This window comes from Etheostoma spectabile, unplaced genomic scaffold (assembly GCF_008692095.1).
Source record: "Etheostoma spectabile isolate EspeVRDwgs_2016 unplaced genomic scaffold, UIUC_Espe_1.0 scaffold00004777, whole genome shotgun sequence".
NCBI classification, from domain to species: Eukaryota; Metazoa; Chordata; class Actinopteri; order Perciformes; family Percidae; genus Etheostoma; species Etheostoma spectabile.
The window spans coordinates 50,759-61,357 of NW_022603189.1; the positions used below are offsets into that span (position 1 = coordinate 50,759).

Here is a 10,599-nt window from a genome sequence, read left to right on the forward strand (position 1 = left end):
TCAGACAGAATCTTTACCCGACGTTCAATGAAGGCCACAAAATCTGGGAACATAGCTCTGTAACCACGACGCTCCTGTAGCTCCCAGGCGACAGACCTCCATTTTTCCCTCAGTTTATATGGCAATTTCATCATTATCAGGCGAAGATTGGATGGCACGTTCATCTCCTCCATATGCTGTAAGTCTTCCATGACATTGCAACAGTCCCTTAAAAAGATTGAAAAAGACTGCAGAGCATTAATGTCATCTGCCTTCATCATTGGCCACTCCATAGCTTTCTCCATATAAGCTACAGCAAATTTCATTTCATTTCCAAAATATTCTTTCAAAAGAATCTTTGCTCTCTCATAGCCGTGACCAGGAGCCATGTTATAGCAACTCCGAACCAGTTCTCTTGGCTGCCCTTTAGTATATTGTTCAAGGTAATACAGACATTCTTGTTTATCTGTAGTTTTCTTTTCAATAGCTTTCTCAAAAGCTCTAGTAAAGGCAGCGTATTTAAGTGGATTGCCATCAAACTCTGGGATAGCTCGTGGAGGAAGAGAGGCTAAGGCTTGGTTTTGAGCCAGCTGAGCAGTGATGTTAGTTTGCTGTTGCATAAGGTCGTACAGAATAGAGTGGTCACCATTGTCAAAAGAGGAATGATGATGAGACTGGGATTGCATACGTGTACTCCCTTGTGAGATCAGCGGCTGAAATCCTGCTGTTGAAGCGTTGGTGAGTCCAGGTCCGCTTCCCTGCACTTCAGACTCACGCATACGAGTAGGTTGACTACCTTGTGAGATGAACGGTTGAAATCCTGCTGGTGAAGCTTTGGTAGGTCTGGGTCCAAGGACGTCCCCCCCTTCCGACCTATGAGAAGATGGTACGTAGGACACTGCAGACAGAGGGTTACTAGACCTTACTGAAGACTGGGCTTGTAGACTGTGCGGCCTCTCTTTAGGCTGTGCTGCCAGTGGCAGTGAATTGTCCTGGTGGAAAGAGACAGTTTTAGGAATTTGCAAAACAGGATCTGTGTTCAAATGACTTAATGTTTGTGATTTCAAGTGAGCATGAAGATAGGCATTCATGGCATCTTCTCCATTATCCTCATCCACATCTTCCCCACCGCATGCATTTTCAAACACAGACAATTTAGCTGTAACCACAGCCAACTTGGTGTCAACCTCTAGCTGTTCCCTTTTCCTTTTCAGCTTTGCCTTTTCAATTTGAAGGGCTTCTTCTTCAGCGTCAATGTCATGCATTTTTTTCAAAGCAGCTGCAGACTGTAAAAGTGCAGCCCTTTCAGCTTTTGCCTTTAAACGTGCAGAAATAATACTGGAAGTCTTTGAGCAGACGGAAGAATGATCTCTATGTGTTGATCCTTTACTTGAAACATTAGAAATACCATCGTCAGGCTTTATGTCATTATTTATTATAGACAGCACATCAATATTCTCATCGTCCTTTTTTGCGTCAGCCAACCATTGCTTTACATCATTCTCAAATATATTTTTCTTCATTGTTTTCTGTATGAGCCAGTATTGTTGCTTCTCATATTCAGAGTCTGGCATAGGCATTTCCAACAAAGCAGTTTGAGTTTCTAAAGCCTCATTGCACAGTGTGGTATATTTGCTTAGACATTTCTTCACATCAGACGAAGTTTGAAAGGTTATTTCTCCAGAAAGGACCTCTTTAATCCTTTGCTTGATTTTATTAGCTTGCATAAATTGGGATTTCCTATTTTTCTGCAGATTTTCAAACAGAATTGCGCATCCTTTAACTGTTAACTTTCTTGTGCGCTTCCCCAAATCATTAACAAGAGGACTGGACTTATCAGGAATATCATTTTCGTCTACAGCCACAGAAACAGTCTTGGACTTGTCGGACAAGATTTCTTCCTCTGCACTCATCTTTGTGCGTTAAGCGCGTCAGTTCAAAGTGCTCAATGAAACGGCACAATTACATTAGGGAAGCCGCCAACAGCACTTTAAAATATTACGAGCGTCGGAATTTATTTCAATTAACAGCGATTAAATATGCTAATTGAAGCAACAGCACTGAAACAGTCTTTCATTTCATCTTCAAGAGTCACCGTTGTTCCTTTCCAATCCTGTCGGCAATGATATATGAAAGCGTACCCACCAGCTTTCCGTGGGTGCGGTCTGCGCTGGGTGACATGAAGACTTACAGGAGTTTTTCCATTAAGGCTTCCAGGCTCCGCGACAGGTAAACAATCCTTTCCATATCCAAACGATCCGGACGCTCCTGTCCAGTTCAGAAGCGTATCCAGACGAAGAGGAATAGGTTCTTACGTTGTGGAGGCTATCCTATAAGCCTCGGTATGGATGGCATGGTGCTCTCAACGCGTAGCAAAAAGATCTTAAGTCCAAGCATTGATTGTCTTTGGGTGGTGTTCCCGTTTATTATAAAAGTAGAAAAAGGGTCACTTCACATAAAACAGTACTTCACCTAGTGCTAACATAATGATATGTTGTGGCGTGTTCACGGCTACGGTAAGAACCGTGTGTTCCCCGCCATCCACACCTTTCCTCATTAATTATCACACCTGTAAATATACCTTATTCCCAGTGACGTACAACACCCAGTGCAATACTCCCCCAAGTGGCTAAAATAAATAACTAAATTAACCTAACTAAAAAGGTGGATAGAAATGGCTCCTACAGTTGTGTTTTAAATCTGAATAATAAGAGAGTGTCAGTAATATTAAATGAGTCATAAACTGTCCTCACGCTAACAGATCCCCTTCAGTCCTGTCCCCCTCTGTCTCAGAGCTGCATTTCATTTCTCAAATATTTAATAAGAATCACCTCCATAACTGTTACCATGGTTACCTCCTATTGTTGGAAAGCTGGTGATCCTAAACACGGTGGCTAACAGCTAACTGTAAGGGTTAACCTAAACCACCAAAACCCTAACCCCCCTAACCCTAACCCCCCTAACCTTAGCACAGGCAACTCACGTCCTGCGTGGGAGGGTGTGAAAGCAATAATGGGGATGCAACCTAAGAAGTGTCTGATCTCCCTCAATGGCATGTCAGACCTGGTCCTCTCAAATGAGCTGAACACTTTCTATAATCGCTTTAATATTCAGGATTTTAGTGAGGAGTTGTCAGTTTTTAGTAACGTTGCCCCTGGGCAGGGTAAAGTCCAGGTTGACAGAAACAAGGTCCTGACACTCTTCAGAGGCATAAACCAAAGGAAAGGTCCCGGCAAAAAAAAAGTCTTTACATCTCCACACTGTTCCTCGCCTTTGGAAAGACTCAATTATTGTTCCAGTGCTTAAAAACAGCCAACTGTAAACACAGTGGCTAACAGCTAAATGTAAGGGTTACCCTACCCCCCCCAACCCTAACTCTGTCCAAACTTAAGTCTTCAACCCATTTTCCAGTTTGATGAAACTAACAGATCAGAAATCAGCTGAAAAGTTTTACTCACCAACAGTTTAACCTGGAGGAAACATCTGGGTCACAACACAGGACGGAGTGGAGGACCAGAGGAAGACTTCTACACACCTAAGTAGCCCGTATGAGCAGATGAATGTGAATTAATTTAGCCAGTCTCCTACATACGTTGTCCTAGGGAAAGGGGGGGGGGGGAATTCATTTTCCCATGGGGCCACATGAGGAACAGGGGCTGTTGTGGAGGAAGTATCAAGGTAGTAAGTATTAAAAGCTAAATGTACAACGTATACGTCGATGTATATGTGACACGGAGGCCACTTGGAGAGATCCCTGCTGCTGTACAAGCTGCTGATCTTTAGCTCATTAGATGGTCAGTTAGCTCCATCTAGTGGACAGATAGTAGAACTCCATCATCTGATGGGGGACTTCTCTCACACTGACTGGGTCCAAGAGTGTGTGGCTGCAGCCTGGAGCGTCCCATGTCATGCCGTCCCACCTGGTGCCATCCCCGAGCTTCTACTTTTCAAAATAAAAGCTTGCATCTGGAATAAAATACTTTAAACAATAGGCCATCTGTCTTACTTTTCAAAGTAAAAGCTCACGTCAACTATCATGCTAATTAATAAAAATACTTGAATTTTTTTGTTAATATTTAAAAATATAATATATGTCTGTCTCTAAAATAAATGCAGATTATAGGCAAACTAAGACTCCTGGGACCAGGTTGGACTGGTTCTGACGTCTCTCTGACTCTGAAGTTATGAAGACGTCACGGCGTCATCGGATCAAATGCACATCGACACCAGAAATTCATACGTTGTAGAATTATTCTATTAATGTCAAGAAGTAACACAGATGTAGAAGAAAGACATCCCTTTATACGTATATCTGGTGAGGGGAAATTCACATTGTTCACTCAGTTTGGTTCATTTAATACACACTGGACAGTGAGGTATTGGCAGAGGTGGAAAATAAGGAAATACATTACTTACGTTACTGTATTGAGCAGTTTTGTTGAGTATTTTTCAAGTAGTTTTTAAAATGTACTTGATATTAAGGTGAAGGATGTATTTTGCTACATTACAAATCCTATCGTTACTGAGTAAAAAGAAGTTTACTAATGAAAACTGAAAGGAAGAAAAATAAAATCCCACCGTCTATAACCACTACACCAGACCTGGGCTTTCTTTTTTGTGCCAACGTATGCAGCTTCTTCTTCTCTGGTTGCAAGGCGCAATTAAAAAGAAGTAGAAGAAGTGTAAGGTGTGGGAGGGTCGGACCCATGGATGTATTAAGAGAACGGTCTGACCCCTGTGGGGGCGAGCTGAGACCTGAATGGGAGACATTAACATGGACGGGAATCAGCTGTTATCCCTCAAAAACATCAGCTCATGGGAAAGAAAGAGAGGTCGATACAGAGCGCCGAGGTTTTAACCAAACATGGACGCACAACATCAACACAACACTACGCCATCTTCTGAAGGGGAGTTTCTAGTTACTTTTCAGGTTTTTCCCTTCTTGTCCAATGAAAACCACGTATCTCCAGATGTGTGTTGATGTTGAATGTTTGTGATAAACTGAAGTATGATGTCATAAGAGTGTCATAAAAAAGAATAAATCTGTAAAATAAGAAGAAACTAAATGTCAACGTTCAACTCAGTTCAGTTTATTTAAGAAGAAGACAGATCAAATTAATAAAACTAATGATTATACATGGGTTAAAAATCACAGAATTAGCCAAAAGCTCACAAACCTCCCCCCCCCCCAAACACAATCAGCTGTTCTCATGGCACAGGGAACATTTCACCAGTAGAAGGAAAAATGGATTCAATACAATTTCAGCAAATTTTGGACGCTAACTTGATGCCATCTGTGAAAAAGCTGAAGTTAAAGAGAGGACGGCTTCTACAAATGGATAATGATCCTAAACACACCTCAAACTCCACGGTGGATTACATCAAGAGGCGTAAACTGAAGGTTTTGCCATGGCCTTCACAATCTCCTGACCTCAACATAATGTAAATCTAAGGATAGACCTTAAAGGAGCAGAAATCTCAAAGAACTGGAAGACTCTAGGAAGAAGAATGGGCGAAGATACCTCCAACAAGAATTAAAGACTCTTGGCTGGCTACAAGAAGCGTTTCCAAGGGGGGGGGGGGGGGGGGGGGTACAAGGTATTAACTCTGCAGGTGCCCAAACTTTTGCAGACATCATTTTTTGTTTTGTTATTTTGAAAGTGTAAATTATGGAAATAAAATCGAACTTTTTTTCAGACAAACAGCAGTGACCAGTCTGTTAGCTCACAGGGCTCTAGGGTGCTAGTTGGTGTCTGTTAGCTCACAGGGCTCTAGGGTGCTAGTTGGTGTCTGTTAGCTCACAGGGCTCTAAGGTGCTAGTTGGTGTCTGTTAGCTCACAGGGCTCTAGGGTGCTAGTTAGTGTCTGTTAGCTCACAGGGCTCTAGGGTGCTAGTTGGTGTCTGTTAGCTCACAGGGCTCTAGGGTGCTAGTTAATGTCTGTTAGCTCACAGGGCTCCAGGGTGCTAGTTAGTGTCTGTTAGCTCACAGGGCTCTAGGGTGCAACTAATATTTTCACTGATCGCATATGTCCTCGCATCGATAAAGCCGTGCCTGTGTTTGGATCTCCCCCCTCCCTTTTTACACATTTTAGTCACTTTTTTCAATGGTCTTTCATAAGAAAAAGTTTTTTTAATACTATAAAATGGAATAATACATCCAAATTTAAAGAAAGCAGTGGGCTGATCATTTATTTTACTTGTTGTGTGGAACAATTTTTCTGAAAATTAGTTTGAAAGACACTTCTAATAAAGACTTTTTTTTCCAAAATGGGTCAATTTTGACCCGAGGACAACACAAGGGTTAAGCATGAGACACAAACCTGTATTTGTATGTGTATCCGTTGGTAGAGTAACAGTGTGAGACGGAGCTGCTGGACCCATTCATAATGAGTCAGTCGTCTCTCTGTGAGTACGTCCATCGCACCCCCCCCTAGCTATTTTAATCTGTTATTGTTGAAAAGAAGAAAAGGAGCTTTCACAGAGATACATTTAAAAAAACATATATACATATCCTAAGCTTTTTTTTCCAGATAATTTTAATTTCCATATTTTGCAGCTGACGTACAACTTCAACATAAGAGGAATGCAGTTATAAATAGCCTGTGTGACTATACTGTTGGTTAAAATCAACAAATAACCCTGATTATCATCTTGGCCATAATCGTTCAATCCTAATTTATAATTCAGGATACTTGATTAAATTAACATAAACACACATATCAATCTAGATAGATATATAGATAGTTATTGTTTGTTTTTCCTTGACGCTGCACTTTCATGTGTCTCTTTGTAGTTTTGCTTATTTAAAGCTAACGTACTTGTTATTTTGGCTTCTCTCGAGTGTGAATGCGCTGGTGAGATTTAAGGCTACCGTTTAGAGAAAATGCTCTACCACATATATCACAGCTGTACGGCTTCTCTCCAGTGTGAGTGCGTTGATGTTTTATAAGGTTATAGCGCGCAGAAAACGTTTTCCCACAGTGTTCACAGCTGTACGGCTTCTCTCCAGTGTGGATGCGTTGATGTTTTTTAAGGTTATTACTCGCAGAAAACGTTTTCCCACATTGTTTACACGAGTACGGCTTCTCTCCAGTGTGAACACGCTGGTGAGATTTAAGGTTACTACTCCCAGAAAACGTTTTCCCACATTGTTTACACGAGTACCGCTTCTCTCCAGTGTGAACACGCAGGTGAGATTTAAGGCAACTACTCCCAGAAAACATTTTCCCACATTGTTCACACGAGTACGGCTTCTCTCCAGTCAGATTGCGTTGATGACTTTTAAGGCTACTACTCTGAGAAAACATTTGCCCACAGTGTTCACAGCTGTACGGCTTCTCTCCAGTGTGGATGCGTTGATGTATTTTAAGGCGACCACTCCCAGAAAACCTTTTCCCACAGTGTTCACACCTGTGCGGCTTCTCTCCAGTGTGAACGAGCTGGTGTCTTTTAAAGTCAGTACTTAGAAGAAAGGCTTTACCACATAGATCACAGCAGTACGACTTCTCTCCAGTGTGTCTGCGCTGGTGAGATTTAAAGCTATTATTATAAGTAAAGGTTTTGCCACATTGTTCACACCGGTACGGTCTCTCTCCGGTGTGAACACGTAGGTGGATTACTAGGCTCTCCCTCTTAATAAAGGTTTGACCACATAGATCACAGCTCTACGGCTTCTCTCCAGTGTGAACGCTCTGGTGATATTTCAAGCTATTATTATAAGTAAAGGTTTTGCCACATTGTTCACACCGGTAGGGTTTCTCTCGGGTGTGAACACGTCGGTGGACTACTAGGCTCTCCCTCCTTGTAAAGGTTTTACCACATAGATCACAGCTGTGTAGATTCTCTCCAGTGTGAACTCTCTGATGAATCTTTAAAGTTCGAGATCTTTTGAAGGATTTGTCACAGTGTTGACAGTGGTGACGTTTTGGTCTCTCTCCTCTTCTCTGTTTCTATAGCAACAGACAAAGCAAAAGACAGAGGGAGAGCTAGTGAACAACCTTCTTAAACCCCGGACTTGATCTCACTCATTTTCACTCTTCATACAAAATTTATGAAGGAAAATAAGTGCCGGTTTCAGACATGTTATTATGGAAGTAAATGTAGTGCTCATAACTTTTATAAGTTCAGAAATATTCTACATTTTTTCAGGGAAGTTTCCCATTTAATGATTGGCAATTTAAAAACTAAATCCATTGCACACTCTTCAGTTTTTTTGAGTTAGAAATGTTACTGGTGGGTGTGCGTGTGGGGGGGGGGGGGGGGGGGGGATGGCTAGGTTTAGTAATAATGGGTCAGTTATAAACTAGTCGGACCAAGGTGAAAACAACGGCTCCACAACATTATCAGATCATTTAGAAAGAAAAAATATTTACATAGTAAACAAGTTAGACTAAAAGATGACATAAATACAGATAAAATATTGTGACACTATGCAGCATCTGAATATTTCAGGGTAGTTATTAGTGCTGCACGATATCAGGAAAATATGAGATATGCCTTAACGGTAATTATAATTTGTAATAAATACACATATTAAACTGTCTCCTACTCAGTTCTGCTGCTTTCATCGTTTCTAAAAATCTGTTGCACTCATTAAGTTCTCATCTGAGCAGATTTCTGTCAATAAAACTCTGAGATGTAGTTAAAACCAGTTTGTATTAATTAGTCAGGGCCGGCTCAGAAGAGTCCTGGACCATCCCTAGTGATGCTGCTATAGGCCTAGACTGCTGGGGACTTCCCATGATGCACCCATGATGAGGTTGGAGCGCCAACACAGAGACAGAGGACGGGGACGGAGGTTAGACACAAAGACAGAGGACGGGACGGAGGTTAGAGCGCCATCACAGAGACAGAGGACGGGGACGGAGGTTAGACACAAAGACAGAGGACGGGGACGGAGGTTAGAGCGCCATCACAGAGACAGAGGACGGGGACGGAGGTTTGACACAGAGACAGAGGACGGGGACGGAGGTTAGAGCGCCATCACAGAGACAGAGGACGGGGACGGAGGTTTGAGCGCCGACACAGAGACAGAGGACAGTCAATTCATTGCAATGTTGGGACGACCCTCTCGACTGGGTGGGGACAAGTTTGGGAAACATTGGTCTGGAGTAACCTCTTTCCTTCACTCACCTCCTCCTTCTTCCTCTTGCTCCCTCGCTCCTCTGAGTCTCCCGAGGCCTCCCTGACACCTTTCCTCTTGCCCTCCTCCTCCTCCTCCTCCTCCTCCTCCTCCTGGTGTCTCTGCAGGTACTCGGTGATCAGGTCCAGGTCCAGGTGGTCTTGGGCTCCCATGTGTTCTCCTCACTGGAAAGGTGAGTGCAGACAGAAGAACATCTCCTCACACTTTGTTTTTTAGGAAATACATTCTCACTCTAGCTGCTAATTTGGATTATTCCTTTTATCTGTTGCCATGGTGATAGGTTATTTGCGGGTCTGTGTGTGTGTGTGTGTGTGTGTGTGTGTGTGTGTGTGTGTGTGTGTGTGGTGTGTGTGTGTGTGTGTGTGTGTGTGTTTGGTGTGTATGGACCAAATCACCAGTTATTAATATTCTAGACTCCTCCTTACTCTGAGACCCCTTCCATTTCAGCAGAAACTCTACTCTCCCTTCACCACTCTGCGGTCCAAACCTTCTCCACCACCTACTCCCTCCTTCTCCTCACTGCTGCAGGCTCCTCCTCCTCTTCCTCCTTCACTGCTACAGGCTCCTCCTCCTCTTCCCACCTCCTTCCTGCTACAGGCTCCTCCTCCTCTTCCTCCTTCACTGCTGCAGGCTCCTCCTCCTCCTCTTCCTCCTTCACTGCTACAGGCTCCTCCTCCTCTTCCTCCTTCACTGCTGCAGGCTCCCCTCCTCCTCTTCCTCCTTCACTGCTCAGGCTCCTCCTCCTCTTCCCTCCTTTACTGCTACAGGTCTCCTCCTCTTCCTCCTTCACTCGTGCTGCAGGCTCCTCCTCCTCTTCCTCTTTCACTGCTGCAGGCTCCTCCTCCTCTTCCTCTTCACTGCTACAGGCTCCCTCCTCCTCTTTCCTCCTTCCTGCTACAGGTCCTCCTCTTCCTCCTTCACTGCTGCAGGCTCCTCCCTCCTCCTCTCCTCTCTTTCCTGCTCCGGTCGCCAGCTTGACGTCTGCCCCAAGGGGGGTTTCCAAATAGAGAACCGTGGTAACCATGATGTGTTCTTGATTGGGGTTCACTACTTAACTCTCAGAGAGAAACCCTGGAAAGCAGAATCACGGAGTCAGTGAGTGAGAGACGAACCGCCGTCCTCGTCTCCAAATCTCTGTTTATTACAAATTCTCCCAAACACACAAAGCAGAAAACAGTCGTCAACAACACGTTTCCCCTCGTGGAAACATGTCTCACTTCAATTAGAACCCAAACACCATTTTCTTTTACTCCCCATTCTTCAGTGGGCAACATCTTCCACACTCAAAATTCCCAGAAATAATTCTCGTCCTTCCCAAAATAAATATCCCCTTACTGTACGTACCGTTTCAATAATAATATCTATCTCTTCTTTCTACCTCCAAACTCCTCCGTTATACTAACGTCATCATGGAAATCATAAACCCTCTTGCTGGAAATAAATATTCAAACGACTTCAGAGTCAAAACATGCCATCAT

General features: G+C 43.3%; 1 pseudogene; it reads right to left on the reverse strand.

Moving 5' to 3' along the window:
• Positions 1-5,773: 5,773 nt before the first annotated feature.
• LOC116677291 (zinc finger protein 2-like) lies at positions 5,774-9,196 on the reverse strand (annotated as a pseudogene).
• Positions 9,197-10,599: the final 1,403 nt, after the last annotated feature.